Raw genomic sequence first — 18,452 nt, forward strand, 5'->3', positions numbered from 1 at the left:
TCTTGTTTGATCCCCACAACTGTGCTATTGGGGTCATTTAACAGAGAAGACTGTAGCTGGCAACCATTCACCCAAAGACATACTCACAAATGGTGCAATCGGGGTCTGAACTCCGGAGGACTCCAAACCCAGTGCTCCTTCCACTCCCCTCAGCTGTTCCCTTCAACTGAGATCAGATTGTCACAGAGAACACCCTGCTTTTATCTAGTAACTGAGGAATTAGTTGACTTCCATTTTCTCCTAAGCCATTCGCTAGAGATAAGCAGGGAAGCTCTACCTAATGACAGTAATGGAATTATCATGAACTACTTGATGAAGAATGTGCAAGTGTTCTCTTAGGTGTAAAGATTTTTCCAGTGAAGTAAGTAATAGATCTCTGTACAACTCAAGCAAATAGACATTCAGAGGTATTAAGTTCCACACTATTCAAAATGTGGAGCTGGGATTTGAACCTACATATAACTAATTCTAAAGCTCATGCTTTTTCTACCATACTATACTGCCATGTGCTTCAGCAGTATATTTGACAGACACTATTTTATCATATCTGGGTATTGCTAGCAATCAGAAACACCACTGAAAATACTGTATTCACACTAGATCTACCATAATCCCTGCTTTCAGCTCCTCATGGATACATAACCAAGAAAACATGTAAACTATTTACCAACCATGATTGAAGGTCAGTTTTCATAGACCACGGCTGAAGATCAAGATTTTTTGTACCCTTGCTTCATAGTCATATTAAGAGCAAACCTTTAATATATATTCTGACATTTTTCCAGATGAGCTTGTCTCACCAATATTTCTGAACTCACCAAGTTTAAGTGTACCTTTGCAGGGGAGAATTTCCCCTTATCTCCTTTTCAATGCCTGGCTCAAGTCCTCTGTCAATTTTTCTTTTCTTTTCTTTTTTAATGCTTATTTATTTTTGAGAGAGACAGAGACAGAGACAGAGAGAGAGCAGGGAAAAGGCAGAGAGGAGACACAGAATTCAAAGCAGGCTCCAGACTCTGAGCTGTCAGCACAGAGCCCGACATGGGGCTTCAACTCATGGACCACGAGATCGTGATCTGAGTCAAATTCAGATGCTCAACCAACTGAGCCACCCAGGTACCCCACCTCTGTCAATTTTTCTAATAGAGTTTGGCCAATTCCAGTCTTCCCTCTAATACATTGTTGGCTCCATACAATTTAGTACCAAGTCATATACTATCTTCTGTTGTTTGTCTTCGCTTCTTCTGTATTTGTCTTTTAAAAGCAGCTTCCTGTCAGGGTGCCTGAGTGGCTCAGTCGGTTGAGTGTCTGACTTCGGCTTAGGTCATGATCTCACGGTTCATGGGTTCGAGCCCTGTGTCGGGCTCTGTGCTGACAGCTTGGAGCCTGGAGCCTGCTTCGGATTCTGTGTCTCCCTCTCCCTCCTTCTCTCTCCCTCTCCCCTACTCATGCTCAGTCTCTCTCTCTCTCTTTCTCAAAAATAAATAAACATTAAAAAAATAATTAAAAGCAGCTTCCTGTCTGACAACTGTTTAGAATCCTCCACAGAAATGAGAACTCTCATGGGTATACAGTAAGCACCCAATAAACAGCTGCTAACAGTTTACCATTACCTTTATTTTACTCAGTTCCTGAAAATTATAGATTTGTATAGATTTGTACATTTCTCCTTTATTCAAGGTTAAAATTTAAATGTACCAGGTGTCTCACAACCACTTCATTCCACAAAGAGTTGAGGTGGCTGGTGATGTTTTAATTTACTCTCATATAACTCCAAAATATTGAAAACATGCATCTCATGTTTTACTTTGCAAAAGTGAATAAATACTTCATTAAACTGTTAAGCTATAACTGAATAATTATATTGTTTATATCACTGCATTTGTATACCAAAAATAAAAAGTAAAATGAACTTTTAAATAATCCTAGAAAAAGCAAATAAATTTTTTAAAGTAAATAAAATATTAAAACTGAAAAAAACAAATTAATTTTTAACATGGAATGCCCAAGATATAGTAGTGGGCATTTGTTCATGCCTACCCAGTATCCTTCCTCTTTTTTGATAGCATCCTGGTTTTTCTTTAAAGTATCCATGCTTCCTCACATAGTTCATTTAATTCCAAGGAAGCTGAACTTCTCCTTTACTAGCTCTAGGCAGAGTATCAGATGACTTAAGCCAATCAACACATTCCATTCTATTGGATACAAGCTGGGTCAAGTTTGGGCAAAAGAAGTAAAATGGTCCAATCAGTCAAGTTCAGGATTCTCTTTTGGAAAGCTGGGACAGGGCTCCCTTATTTTGACTCTAAACAAGAGAAAGTATTGCTCCAATCAGGTCCACAAGGGAGGCCAATGGTAAAATAAAGCTTGCAGAAATCATAGCAAAGAGAAAAAGACATTCTGGGCCCTTATGAATACACCAGTAGAAGAAAAAAAAAACTGAAAAAAATCATCATACTACTGGAGTTTACCTTACCTACTTGAACTTTATATTCATGAAAGCCAAGAAAGTCCCTCTTTTGATCACCTGAGTATGAAGTAAGTTGTTCCTTATTTGCAATTGAAGGTATTCTGGTTGATAGAGATAGCTATACTAAAATATAATTTGCCTTACTGTCATTAGTTTAAAATGAAGCATTTTCCAGGAAATCTGGAATATCACAAAACGTACCACAGAAACAAAAGTATTAAAAGCAAAATCTATTATTATATTAAAAATGTCATTCAGTGACCCTGAGACATATCTGCAGAAAAAGTATGAAATCAATCTTTAAGAATAAGGTTAAACAAAAAAAAAAAAAAAAAAAAAAAATAGGTGGGTTATTTTCAGTGAAGAAATACATTTTCTCTGGGGCGCCTGGGTAGCTCTGTTGGTTAAGCATCTGACTTCTACTCAGGTCATAATCTCATGAGTTCATGAGTTCGTGAGTTCGAGCCCCACGTCAGGCCCTGTGCTATGGCTTGAAGCCTGGAGCCTGCTTCACATTCTCTTTCTCCCTCTCTCTCTGCCCCTCCCCCATTTACACTCTGTCTCTCTGTCTCTCAAAAATAAAATAAAACATAAAAGAAAAGTTTTTTAATTAGAAAAAATAAAAGAAATACATTTTCTTTTCCAAGAGATAAGATTTCAAAATAATTTTTTCTGCGTGAATAGCAACCAAAATAAGGTATTCAGTGTTATTTTTGCATGCATAATGCTAACTTTCATTTAAGCTACTGATAGAAATGGCAAGTTTATCACTGGATTTAGTGCTTTCTCACTATATCACATAAAACTTTATAAGAATCTATAAGAACGCTTTTATGTTCCACATGTAATGATTCTAATGATAACAACTAAACTTAAATTTGCAGATGTAGTGCCCTCACTAATCTCTGCAGACGTAATGAAAAGGTCTCAATATCACAGATGAAACTTTAACATAAAGTTAATAAATATTTGAATAGTGAAATTGGGGGGGGATTAATTCCCTGATACATTTTAAGTAAATTTTCTAAACGTTGAAATTATTGAACAACATAAATTACTGGGTCCATATCTTTATAGGTCTTTATATATTACCTTTAGAAATCTGTATTGTAATTTGCTTGGCGTACATAGCATTTGCTTTAAAAATGTGTACTGTTGAGCAACTTCATAAATGACCCAGTAGCTTAGAAGCGAAAGGAAATGTGTCATCTCCCAAAGCAAAACTATTGGCTGCTGTGTATTGGTCCATGATGTTAAGAAAAATTAAGTCAATAACAATCACTGGAGGATGCTTTTATTTTGCCCTAATAGAGTGAAATCCATAAACCTGAAATCATTATTTTTAATTAAGCCCTAGTACTCATTCAAATGGTTATTATTTTATTGGTTTGAAGTTGCTTAAATATATCAGGATCAAAGAGTTTTTACTCTCCATATTAAAATACTCAACATAAGCTACAACTCTTATTAGTTGTCTTGCATATTATACAAAAAAGGAGAAATTTAACTAATGATGACTGAAAAGGTTTCTTAATTCTAACCCACTGTCTTTGAGAAAATGCTGTGCCAAGTGTTTTTTTTAATTAAAAAAAATTTTTAATGTTTATTTTTATTTTTGAGAGAAAAGGAGAAAAGAGCCAGAGCATGAGCAGGGGAGGGGCAGTGAGAGAGAGAGAGAGAGAGAGAGAGAGAGAGAGACAGAGCACAAGTGGGACAGAAGCAGAGAAAGAGGGAGACACAGAATCTGAAGCAGGGTCCAGGCTCTGAGCTGTCAGCATAGAGCCTGATGTGGAGCTTGAACTTGTGAACCGCGAGATCGTGACCTGAGCCAAAGTCAGATGCTTAACCGACTGAGCCACCCAGGCGCCCCGATGCTACTCCAAGTCTTTAAAAGCACATCTAACATCGAAACACTGAATGGTTCATTTGGACAAACTTTTCAAAAGCCACATTGATAACCCTGTCAAAAGGTGCAACTAGAGCTTTGTTAAAAAATACAGAAGGTAATCATACAGGATTTTTTTTTTTTATTGCCTAATAAGATGCATCTAGAAAGTCCAAATATCTAATGAAGTGAAATTATTGCTTCTTTCGGCAAGGTCAATCTTTTTTGCCATTTAATGACTGGAGTCCTTCGTATTCTAATTTAAAAATTAAAACATATAGTCGAGAGCATGCAGACACAAACACACTGACACACTCCATTAGGATTCAAACATTTTCAAAAAAAATGTTCAAAGTAAAAGTTTCCTTTTCTCTGCAAGATAGTCGCTGTAAGTTTTCTTAGTCACTCAAAAGTGGTCAGAATTATAATGCTATTGTTACCTCTTATTTAATATGAACAGTTTGGGATAACCAAAGTTTCATTCAGATGATACTATACATATTATACCAATAGAAATTAAAACAAGACCAAGGGATATACACAGGTTCAGCAATGTCTGAGAAACAGAGTAGTTTAAGGGCAACAAAAGCCTTAGTATAGAACTCTGCCCTTACTAAGTGTGAGTTTGAGTGTGTGCTGATGGGCCCTTCTCTAAACTCTGTTAGAAGTTGCTGGAGAGTTAGAGCAGGCAATGTTCCCATGCAGTGCTGAGACCAAGAAAGAAAATAGATCCATTAAAACAACCAGCCCCAAGTGGTATACCCAGTATTTAAAAGCTGCTTAACACAAGTTCGAATTCACAACTTGCCAAAGATTTAATCTTAAAGAATGAATACTGTCAATGAAATGGTCGAAAAACTCATGAACCACATCAACCACTTAGTCACAAGCCCAGACTTAGTGTCCTTTGGAGCACTTTTTAAATAATTTTTATCTTGAAATAAAATCATATTCACAAAGAATTTAAGGTTATTTAAAACACTGTGTGTGTGTGTGTGTGTGTGTGTGTATATATATATAAACACATATATAGATAAAACATATAGATATATAGATAAAAACATAAAAACATCTACAGATAACGTATAGATCCATAGTCAAGATAAGGCTATAAAAGCAGACCTAAACAACTTTGGCTGTAGAGATCTAGCAGAGATAAGCAAAACCCAGAGTGAGCTAGGTGCAATAATTGAACTTTTGGATTTTGGCAGCCACAGAAATAAGGAAAATGTAATAGATGATGGGAAACGTCATACTTTTAAAAAACAGAAACTTGCTGATTGCCATCCACAATCCTGATTTTATACAAGGGACAGAGAAGACACAGAAGTTGGTTGTCTAAATGTGCCTGAGGCTGTTTCTTGGAACAGCTCTCTTAGGTACATATATGTTACAGGAAGAATTGTCATGGAAAGGAGAGAGAGTTCTTACCCAGGAGAATAAACTCTAATTAGAATCTGAGGCGGCAAGGTTGATTCATGCTACTCCTGAAAACTGTGACATATCCTTACTGAGACAGAGGCAGCCTTATTCCAGCCTACAGGGACCTACAGCACCACTTTCCTTTTAAGTGTTTGATCTGCTTTAAAAAATTGGGTGCAGAGCTTGATCTCAAAATAGAGAAGCTACAACTGGCACCCAAATAATTTTGAGGGAAGGGGTCACCCCTCAAAGCTCACCCATAAAATTATGTTAAGTATGCTCTATTCACTCTTCATCCTCCCACTAAAAAATTTTAAACAAAAATATATTTTGATAGTTCTGCCTGGATGTATTGGCTTCAAAATGTACCCAGAAACAACTAACTAGGCTGATCTGTCAGATGTGTTTTCTGGAGCATGCCTGCCCCAAATAATTGTCATGCCAACCCACACAATAATGATTATTATGCCCTCCAATGATGATATTTTAACAGATCTAACTGCAAAAAAGGATTACTCCTAGTTTGTGTTCATAAGGTATTGTCATTGCCCTTGAACACAATTCTTACCTCTCTTTTGTCTGTGGCAAGTGACTATTTACTAAATCATGTAAAGACACCACCAGATAGTTTATTTATTATTATTATTATTTTAATGTTTATTTATTTTTGAGGGGGGGGGGCAGAGAGAGAGGAGACACAGAATCTGAAGCAGGCTGCAGGCTCTGAGCTGTCAGCACAGAGCCCAACATGGGGCCCGAACCCATGAGCCGCGAGATCATGACTTGAGCCAAAGTCAGAGGCTCAACTGACTGAGCCACCCAGGTGCCCCACGTACTTTAGACTGAAGTACCTTAAAAGGTCTAAAATTAGAACGTGGTCCATCAGTCGATAATGCTTTCTTTTCCCGATGTTAAACACTACACTATTTAAGAAAGCGTATATTATCTGAGATTGCTGACAGCATCTGGTAGCTTGGCCTCAGACAGTTCCTAGCTATAAAATCAGAAGGTAACAAAAACATTAGTAAATCGTTTATGAGAATTTATACTGTTTTAAGAATTTTCTCAGTAAGTTGAAAGATTGTGACAAATATTAGCAATGAAATAGTTTTGCCCCAAATTCCCTGCTTCTCATGGAAGGTAATACAGTAAGAGGCTGGGACTTGAAATATCTTAAGAAAACATAGGGAGATCTGCCTGGTTTAACAGTTGAAGCAGAAAAAAAAATAAGGATTTTTCTATGTAAGCAATCCTTTACCTTCAACCTTCAAAATGTGTTTTTCGTGCATAAGAGATGAAGAACAGCTTGTTCCTTTATTAAATCATATTTAATTAAATTTGTTAAATAAATAGATTAAAACAGAAGTTATGTTAAAATAATAGGAAATTTAAAAAAACAGAAAATGGAAAAATTAATTATTAGATAAAGAAAACACACACAGAAAAGTGATGTTTTTAAATGTGGATGTTTTAACTACCCAAAGTTAATAAAGCAAGAGACTATTTTATTGCACCCAGTGGGTAGATCAGTGCTTAGCATATGGTATGTGTTCAGTGAATATAGTTGTTTTTCTGTCTTGTTGTTTGTAGCAAGTGCTTTTTCTATTCATTCAGCTTCACGTTCTTTGTTCCAAACCTATGTCATACCAAGGACACGTTCCATATTGCTAATCACTAAAGATGAAATTTCTGTATAATCTTTTCTCTACCACTACCTCCAGAACATAATAATTTGTCAGCTCCAATGGATAATCAGACAAAACAACAGCTTAATTAATTAAAATCCCATTTAATTTAATTAGTGTTCCAAACCATTCATTACTTATTCACTAATTTGAGTAGATAAACCATTATCTCTAATAATTAAGATAAATGCTAACAGTTATATTACATTTATTAAGTGCCAGGTACTGTTCTAATACTTTACATGTATTAACCCATTTGATCTTTATCATTTACCCTGTGCAGCAAATAGTAGTATCCCTATTTTATAGACGGGGAAATGGAGTCACCAAGACTCCATTTAAGTAACAAGTCCAAGGTAACACAAATAAAAAGTGATAGGGTAGGGTTCCTGACCACTAGACTCTAGAATCTCTCATGAAGTCTCCATCTCTGCATGTAGTATTCCTGGATTAATTAAACACATTTTATTGCCTTTCTTTTCTTATTCCAGAGTGGGATTTGCCCAGCTCCTGTGTTTGTCTTTACTTAGTGATGTCTTTATCTTGCTCTCCTGAAAAGATGTGCCTTTGTTGTTTTGCATTTTAATGTCAAGGTGTTACTCAACTGCTTATGTTTCCTGCTCGTCATATCTTCAAGTCAATATGTCATTTAAAGTTAAAGTTTTAAAGGGTTACGATTTAAAGTACTATACCAGGTTATATTCAGGCAGAGAGTTAATAAATGTCTTTTCATGACATTGTTGGTTCACATGTGTTTCAAATCTTAAAATTCCAAAATTTTAAAGGGCTGCTATTTGCAAATCCAAAAATATGTACTTTGAGTCAGCTGGGTGTCCATCTCTTGATTTTGGTTCAGGTCAGGATCTCACAGTCATGGGATTGAGCCCTGCGTCAGGCTCTGCGCTGCTTGGGATTCTCTGTCTCTTCCTCTCTCTCTGCTCCTCCCCCACCCACGCTCGTTTGCTTGATCTCTCTCTCTCTCAAAATAAATAAATAAACATTTTAAATAAAATAAAATAAAATAAAATAAAATAAAATAAAATAAAAATAAAATACGAAAAGTACTTCCCAATGCTTTGAAAAGACCAGAATATATAAAGGCAGTCATGCAAACACACTCTAATGAAGCTTTAACCTGTGCTTCACAAATCCAATTTTAAATAGAATATGAAGTCCTGGGGCACCTGGGTGGCTCAGTCAGTTAAGCGTCCGACTTCGGTTCAGATCATGATCTCATGGTTCATGGGTTTGAGCCCCACATCAGGCTCTGTGCTGACAGCTCAGAGCCTGGAGCCTGCTTCTGATTCTGTGCCTCCCTCTCTCTCTGCCCCTCCCCTGCTCACGCTGTCTCTCTCTGTCTCTCAAAAATAAATAAATGTAAAAAAAAATTTTTTTAAAAGAATATGAAATCCTAATCTACCATTTTTAGATGTGCAACTTACTACTTTGTTTTAGTATTAACTTTTAAGAGAATAATTCATTTTAACTTTTAGGCTGAAGAAAATCTTATCCAAAGACTATACAAGACAACTCTGTGATGTATGGGATAGAAAAATGCAGGCGGCAGAATTTTAATGAATTACTTAATGTAAAAATATCTTCATTGATTTGCAGATTCTTTTGAGTTATCTAAATAATCATATTCTATAATACAACATTTTTTGTCTTTTCCTTTTCCATTCATATTCTTATTTTATTACATTGGCTAGGGCTTGAACACAATGTTGAACAGTATCACTAAGAAGAATCCTTTTCTTGCTACTGGCTTTCATTAGAATACCTTTAATAACTTATAATTCTAAATGGTTTTGCAGTGGTTTAGGTATATTTTCTTTGCAAGCAGCCTGATATTCCTTGCTGAGTCATTTTTTAAGCTATTAAATATAAAATTTAATCTATTAATTTGCATACATATTAAATATATGATTGAAAATAATATTAAAATATTGGGTACAAAAATATCTATAGTGGAGAGCTAAAATGACCCATAAAGTTACTACCATTAGTTCTGAAAAGTGGTAACTGCCCAAATAAAAGGTGTAGAATGGAATTTTATTTTTAAAGAAAATAAACCCAGACCAATCAAGGTCATTGGATGTTTTTTTAAAAAACAATTTAAAATTGTTTTTCCACATCTTCAACTTCTATGCTAGCTTCAATGATACCTTGCTCTAACTAAGGTATACTCATACTATATTTCAGACACTTCAAAAATCTTTTTTACTATTTTACCATAAATAAATGTAAACAACTCTTTTTTGGTTTATGTCATTCCACTTAGAATTTTCCACACTGGAATTACTCTCTGAAAGTGATTTTCAAGAATAATACTCGGTTAAAAACATATTTTGGTAGTTGTATTTCAGTTTCCATCACCCAGAATATCTAAGATGAGAACTCTCATATTTGATCCGTTAATCTAAAGCCGCACGTGTCTCTAGGTGATCAGTCTATATCCTAAATGTCCTGGCTACTGAATTACTTAAACTATTACATGACTACGATATCTGTGTTTAGGATAATGCAATTTCATGCATCCGAATTGACAGTGTTCCAAAGAGCATGTGGGGAAAAAAAAAAAAAAAAAAAAAAAAACAGTTACGGGAGCTGCAGCTTTCATTTTTAGTAGCAACTTAGTTAAAGAAAAAATTTTTTAACATTTTATTTATTTTTAAGAGACAGCTAGCAGGGCAGCAGCAGAAAGACAGGAAGGCACAGAATCAGAAGCAGGCTCCAGGCTTTGAGCTGTCAGCAGAGTCCGATGAGGGGCTCAAATCCATGGACGGTGAGATCATGACCTGAGCTGAAGTCGGACACAGATGACTGAGCCATCCAGGCACCCCTTTAGTAGCAACTTGTTAACATGTCAAGGAACTGACTTTGCTGCTGTCTCCACTGTGCTGAGAACAAGCAGTGGGGGCATGCAGAGAGGCCACTCTGACGCAAATGAGCTATCACTGAATCTGTTATTAACAATGACGGCTAGGGGTGCCTGGATAGCTCAGTTGGTTGAGCATCTGACTTGGTTTTGGCTGCGGTCATGATCTCACGGTTTATGGGTTCGGGCCCCCTGGAGGGCTCCGTGTGTAGAGCCTGCTTGCGATTCTCTCTCTCTCCATCTCTGCCCCTCCCCACCTCTCAAAATAAATAGATAAACTTAAAAAATATATATATGTGTATATATATGTGTGTGTGTATATATATATATATGTATATATGTATATATGTATATATGTATATATATATATATATATGTGTGTGTGTGTGTGTGTGTGTGTGTGTGTGTATATATCTCAATGACAGCTAACAGTCACTGAGTTCTTATGCCAGGCATTGTTCTAAGTGCCGTACATGGATTAACTAATTCAATTCTCATATCCTCTATTATTATGATGCCCCTTTTATAGTTCTCCAAACTGCATCAAGGTGATCTTTAAAAATCCAAATCTTATCTTTTTCTACCTCCCACCTCTACCTCATACTGGGCTTAGGATAAGCATCTTAAAACAAAATCATTAACATGGCTCACAGAGTCCTGCAGGCTGTGGTCTTCTCTCTCAGCTTCATATGTACCACATTTCCCCTTCATGTTTCAGCTCCTGGATTTCTTTTAGGCTCTCGCATGTCCTATTTCATTTTCCTACAGCACACTGCATCTCCTCTCACCCCTGATTATCACATCAATTCCTTTTTTTTAGAGAAAAGTTACTAGATGGTACTATGCTAAGTGAGATAAACCAGAGAGAGAAAGATAAATACTGCACGGTATCACTTACATGTGGAAACTTTTTTTTTTTTTTTAATTGAACTCATAGGAACAGAAAGTACAAAAATGGTCTTCAGGGGCTGAGGGGTGAGGGAAGTAGGGAGAGTGTGGTAAAAGCATACAAACCTTCAGTTATAAGATGAGTAAATTCTGAGCATCTAATATATAACATGATGACTATGTAGTTAATAACACTAGACTATACAATTGAAATTTGCTAAACGAGGAGAACTTAAATGTTCTCATTTTAAAAAGTAAGAAAGAGAGAGGGAGAAAGGAAAATAAACAAATATGTTAGGTCATGAACATGTTAATTAACCTGGAACCCTTTCACAAGGTATACTAATATCAAATCATCACATTGTACACTTTACGATCTTATTTGTCAGTTATACTTCACTGAAGCTGGAAAAAATAGATATAAAAATAAAATTATCTATGAGTTAAAAAAAAAGAAAGCAGTTCAGTCACTACTTCCTCTGGTCTCCCCCACTCCAACCCCATCTTTGTATCTCTAGCAAACATGAGGGGGCACAAATTGAATATCCAAACACGTGCTGAGGGAGGGAGGGAAAAATGGAGGGAGGGAATGACTACTTCCAATAATTTTCTATTGGCAAGTTTTACTTCATTTATTTAGTGTCATGTTTTCACATTTTTGTTTTGTTTTGTGATCTTTGTCTGGAAGGATCACTACTTTGAGGTCTTTCTAGCATCTTAGTTGCTGTGGAACGTGCACATTGTGCTATAAGATCTGAGGTAAGAAGCAAACCGCTCTGGTACAATTTTAACTATTTGCTGCCAGAGGTGCTTATCCTCCATTTTAACTCAGAAGGACAGAGAAGGACCCTCTGTATGAAATTTGAACTCTATTTCTACTAAGAGAAATGTAGAGCCATCTTAGCCATTTTGTTCTTCTCCTTACAAATCTCACCTTTCTACAATTTAGTTCCTTTAAAATACAGTAATAGTGGACACAGATAGTCTTCTGAAGTGATAAATATATGGCCATCTACTATAGATTTACATTCAATGACATTTATGTCTTACTTCATTCAAATTTCAGGACAAAATGGCAACCAGTATTCAGCCTTGCCACATCACCTGTCCCCAGATTAATGAAGATAAAGACAAATATAAATGTCTCAATTTTATTTCAAAAATAGCAAACTGCTTTATTTTATTGCAAATGAAAATATTATGTCTTTTCAGATGTGAGTGTGTATGAACAGACTAGTACTTTCAGTGTTGAAATTCTACTATAATATGAGAGAATTCCATTTTATACAAAATTTTAAAGATGGCAATTCTCATCATTTCTTTTAGAGAAATGATCCATATCAGAGAATGGAGAATTGGAAAAGCATACTTCCTTTGTTTAGCTCCGAATGCTGAGGAACGTAGATGCACTTCCACGTGTGTAATCATTCAATAAACTGATTTTCAGAGTCAAAAAGACAACGTAAGTGTCCCAAGTTCTTTCTCATCCCCAGTCAAATGCAAGTACATGTTCACCTTAACTTCAAATAAAGTGTTACAATAATTTTCTTAATTAAAACAACTAAGAACCTTATTAAGAAAGAGCTATATGTATATATTTTGGAGAAAAATGCTGAAAACATAACAGTTTTTTTGGATCTGTGAGTCCGGATCCTATTTTATATACTCTGTGTGTGTGTGTGTGTGTGTGTGTGTGTGTGCGCGTGTGTGTTTGTGCGTGTGACAGAACGGAATGTTCCATTATGAGTTTTTGTTTTAAGAGCCAGGGATGGCTCCATGGCCATATGGAAGCAATTCAGTGTAATGGGCATGCCGGCCAACTGTGTAGGCTTTCTTCCTCTTCACAGCCCAATTCAAATTATTTGTGACAATGAGTGAGGGCCAATGAAGTAAAAATTATTGGAAGCTACACCCAACAAAACATTTATCATTGCATAGAGTAGGCATATGCACCCCTAAAATTCTGGGGGTGTAACTAATGGTCATGTAATCTTGCAACTGGCATTAATGGCCACAGTCTGAGAATCTAAAAGCTAATAAAATAAAGTCTAATCATGTTTGTGTTACAAATAGGAAAGTCCTCCTTTGGAATGAAATTTCCAGAATTGAAAGAACAAAGAGTAGTGACCATAAAACAAGCAAAAGGATTCAAGAAAAACAGAAGTGAATTTTCAGCAAAATATGTTATGAAGAATACCAAATCAGAATTTCTTATTTGGACTCACTCACCACTAAAATAGGATGAAAAGAGAAAAAAAAAAAACTGTTTCTGGAATCCTCACAATACTAAAACACAAGAAATTCAAGAAAAAGTAGAACAATGCAAAAATTGGGGCGCCTGGGTGGCGCAGTCGGTTAAGCGTCCGACTTCAGCCAGGTCACGATCTCGCGGTCCGTGAGTTCGAGCCCCGCGTCGGGCTCTGGGCTGATGGCTCAGAGCCTGGAGCCTGTTTCTGATTCTGTGTCTCCCTCTCTCTCTGCCCCTCCCCCGTTCATGCTCTGTCTCTCTCTGTCCCAAAAATAAATAAACGTTGAAAAAAAAAAACTTTTAAAAAAAATAAAAAAAAAAAAGAACAATGCAAAAATTAATAAGAAAAATGAATCAGAAAGACATCACCAACTATACTTCAGAAAGTATATTTAAGTCTTCTGTGTGTTAAGAATTGTGTTTCATAAAAGAACACCCTAAGAGAATGAATGTCGGAGTGAAAATGTCCCAAATGTAGATAGGTGTCCCAGTGTACATGAATCCCTTTTCTTGGAAATGCCTCGCTTTTATGGAATGTTTTTAGTTATTCCCAGCATCTTTGCAACTAGACCCTGAGAGAATGGATGGCATTTGAGCCAGGGACCTGGCTCTTGTGGGAGGTAACTGAACTGACCTAGAAGAGGCAGATTGTAGAGAAAGCTTAAGGGAAACAGTGAACTATGTAGAGGACTATTGGAAGGGAGGTGTCCATGACAAATGGCCCTGGGCTTGTGACTCAATCACTAATATGTTATGAGACCTTAGATTTCCTTGCTTGTGCCTCGAATTTCCTTATAACCAAATGAGCGTAATCACTGCTAGTTCACATCATTGTAAAGATAAAATGAGATTAAATAATACATAAAACTATACATTAAAATTAAGAGGCTGAGTGTAAGATACTACTATGGGGTTGTAATTTTGTGGCATCTGGACTCTCCTCCAACCCACACTTAGCTCCCTGGACACACACTTCCACCTACTCCTTAAACAGACTTGTGGGAATTTCTGGCTCATCCTTTCTTCCAATGAAGTCACATTTTCTTTTCTCTCTGTAACTATCAGGGAATTCAAACATCCCAGTCTCCATTGTATAAGGTAAAAGTCAGAAAGCTACAGTTGACCACAAGTTTTACTGTGCCCATGTTCCACAATTTCACTTAGCTCCTACTGTATAGAGATATTACCTATACCAGAATCCACTGTGCTCTTGTTTGTTTTGTTTTTTTTTTTCATTGTAGCCAAACAGGCATCACGCAAACCGGCTTGCTTTGTAAAAACAAAAACAAATAGATATTTTTAAAGTAACTTTATTTTATTATGAGGGTCATTTGGATTTTAATAACTTTACATGAGAAAATAAAATTAAGATTGCAAGGAAAAACACTCTTGTGTGAGGAACAAAAAGTCACATGTTATTGTGGAGAAAATTAAAGAAGGGAAATTTTGCAGGCCAGATTTTCTTGGCAGCAACAGCAAAATCTCATCGTGTTTTGAACATTTTTGCAGAGCTCTAGCATTTATAGTTCACAAAAAATACTACAGGAGAAGTTTTCACCTTAAACCTTTTGCATGGATGCTGCTGCAGGAAAATCTGCTGACTTAGACCTTCATAGGGTCTGGGACAGAAGAAAAAATAATTTTAGGAATTGTTTCCTGGGTCTGTAGCGAAGGTCTAACTGTTATGAGAGTTCTAAGAAGCAGTTTTGCCTGGGGATGAAGATTATGAGTAAGTAAATGAATCATCTTTATCTCAGTTTGTCATCGATGATGACAGAGTAAATGAAGATCAAAAGAGATAATATACACAATGCATCAGAGATAGCTCCTGGCAGTCAATATTATTTTTTGTACTATTATTAACATCTATTGTTAAGAATGATTGGAATATGCAACGGAGCTAATTCTTATACAGGAAGAATATATGTGCATATGTTTAGCCTCCAATCATATATGTGCAAGGTATTACACCAAATCCTAAAACTGCAGAGGAACGTGAGAAAAAAATGATCTGCTCCCAAGAAATGTACCACCTTGCAGAAACTGTAGATATACATAACAAAAAATAAACCTGAGATAGGCAAATATTAATGGGCAAAAGTGTTATAAGAATTTAAAGGAGCTCATCACTCTGAGAGTATTTTTTTATTTTTTTTCAAAATTTCGTGTACAACATATAATTGGAACAATGGTTTAAAAGTCATATCTTTGAATCTAATAGCTGTACAGGTTATAAAAGTGATCAATAAATGCCAGTACAAATATCCAGAAAGCATTCCAGCATTACTTTGTAGGACTGGGTAGAAGATGTTCATGTGCCGAGTAAAGACTGTCAGAAAGTGCCCAAGTTTTCAGAAAGTAAGCAACCATCCTCAAGGCAAATAGCATTCCTCCAATCACTCTAACCTGACTTTTGGCCCCATTATTCCACCAACACAGCTTGCACTGAGACCTTGATGAGATCTCCGTGCCACCGAATCCAGGAGAGCAAAGAACCAAGCCAGAGAGCTACAAGGTCTGAACAATATTTAAAATCATATCGAGATTTTAGATGGACAACTGTCTCAGTAGAGACCACACTGCTACCACTGCTGAGCACAGAAACTTAAACATCAGTGGATTGTTATTATACTGAACACATAGTTCCATTTAAAATTCTTAAATTGCTTCTGCTGGTGTTCTGGAATTCTTCATGAATTAAGGACACTACCAAAATTGGCATTGTGTCGTGTCAGGGTAAGCTTCACATGGATCTTACAGTTTATGTAGAGAGTGCAGTAAAATCCACAGGTGTATACCTCTCCATGACCTATGAGCTCCGTAAATGTTTACTGAACATTTATTCCTTGGGGCTTTTCTTAATTCGACAATAACCTTAGTGGTCCATTTCCAAAAAATTCAAAAGTTTGTCAAAAGCAAAGTACTATGCAGCTATCAACGTTCCTAAAGTAACAGACTAATCTGCATTTGTCTTGCATTATGTTCATAGAAAGATATGGGAGAAGGTATAATTTGAGTACAAAATTCAGAATTTATGTTGCACATTTGGTATTCCTATGCCCCTTTTCTGGTTCTCAAAAGGAAGGGACTATCTAACTACCATGAGCATGGTCCTACCCACCCATCTAGGTCCCTTGTCATGGAAAAAATCTGTATCTTAATCAAGACAAGACTAATGAGAATCACGTATGAAGGACTCATATCCTCTCCCAATGGCCCTTAAAACCATGCCTTTAGGATTTGTTCACACATAGGAACAAAAAAAATCAAATAGTTTTATATAAATTCCTGTATTTTAATCTTAATCATTAAATTACAAAATATTTTAAGTAATAGTAATTTTTGTCTTTGGTAATGATGGCCACCTAAATTCAACATAGTAAATGATCTCATAGGGCTTATCAAATCACTTAGGCATCTAGAAAAGCATCCTAAATTGTAATTATTAATTTTTTTCACTCCAAAACTTTCTTATAATATAAAATCAGTTTGAAGCTAGTTGTCAGGATTCCCTACAATATGAATCCTAAATTGAGCTAATTAAATACAATACAAATAAAGATTACTTTAATGATAATATAAATCTTTCTATAAGATCTGTTATAATCTGGCATGATTATGACTATAAAGAATGGGCTCATTGACTCTTGAAAGCAAATTACCGATTAAGTGGTTCTGGCTTATTCTTGAAAACCTCCAAAGCATATAAATTTCCAGTAATCACAGTGTAATAACTGATACAACTTTTGACAAGCACTTATCTTGCAGTATTTGCTACCTGTCAACTTTTATGAAATCACAACGTTCAACGAGTCATTTTGAGCACAGTAACCAAGCTCTTTTTATAGATACTAACAGCACTAACAGTTGGCATGTGAACTTCCCATTAAAAACCTCCTATGGGCAATTGAACTTGACCAGGTTTTCATTTCCATGCTTCTTAAGTATACAAACTACTGATTTATGCACATAATTAAACCTGTACTTAGTGAATCTCTATAGCAGTGTTCTTAAACCCAGTTTTCTCTTATATTCTCCAAAGCAGTGGGTTTCATAGTGTTCCTGAACTGGAAAACCTCAGCATTATGTGAGACATGTAAATTCTCAGGTCCCACTCCAGAAATGAATCTGAAACTCTGGGGTTGGGCCCAGAAGCACATGTTTCAACAAGCCCTGTGGGTGATTATGATGCCAGCTAAGGTCTGGAAACTTTGATCTGGAGCAAAAAGATGTTCTCTTGCTATAAATAAAAGATTTTAATCCCTTAGTTTAGAGCAGTAGATTTTGTCAAGTCCTGTGTCTCTAAGCCCAAGATGCCATTATACTTTATACGCTATATGGGAATTCTTTACAGATGGTATCGATTTAAAAAAATTTTTTCATGTCATGAAGATGTTATAATATGGACTATTCTCAATAAATGTTAAAATAGAGATGTGTATTGGACTTTCAAAAGAAAAATTGTGCTTTAAAAGAAAAATGCGGTTATTTAAAACAGTATGATATGATAGAGGTGAAAATAAATAACGTCTTGCCTGTCATAATTTCAACAGAGTCTTCCCTCTAATCAAAGTCCAAGAAAAAAGGGCTGATTCTAACTTTTGCCCTGTAGTGCTATTTATACCACTGGAGACATGTCAACATAACGAATGAAGGAACAAAATAGGTAGAGATATTCCTACACAAGGCCCCTCAGAAGCAAGCCGGTGAGATTATCCCAAAGAATAGATAGACAGGAACTGGTTTATTTTGCTAATAGTCCCCGTGGCATGGCCTGTGGTATGCTAGAGAGGCTAAAAACTTTAAAAGAGAGAGAGAAGAAATGGACTTCAAAGGATACACCCCTCAATTTCTACATAGATTCATAATAGATACCAAAAGGAAAGCTTTGGGCAAAGCAACATTTCTTCACGCAGAAAATGGGCATCAAGTTTATGATGTATTTTGATTACTCTTTTAATTTAAAAAAATACTTCATT

The 18,452-nt window shown here is 36.0% G+C and overlaps 1 protein-coding gene across 20 annotated transcripts in view; it reads right to left on the reverse strand.

Annotated features, from left to right (window-relative positions):
- The window catches only part of ANK2 (ankyrin 2), a 272,404-nt gene that overhangs the window by 153,065 nt on the left and 100,887 nt on the right, over positions 1–18,452 (reverse strand). The window lies entirely within an intron of this gene.

This window comes from Lynx canadensis, chromosome B1 (genome assembly GCF_007474595.2).
Source record: "Lynx canadensis isolate LIC74 chromosome B1, mLynCan4.pri.v2, whole genome shotgun sequence".
Classification (NCBI taxonomy): domain Eukaryota; kingdom Metazoa; phylum Chordata; class Mammalia; order Carnivora; family Felidae; genus Lynx; species Lynx canadensis.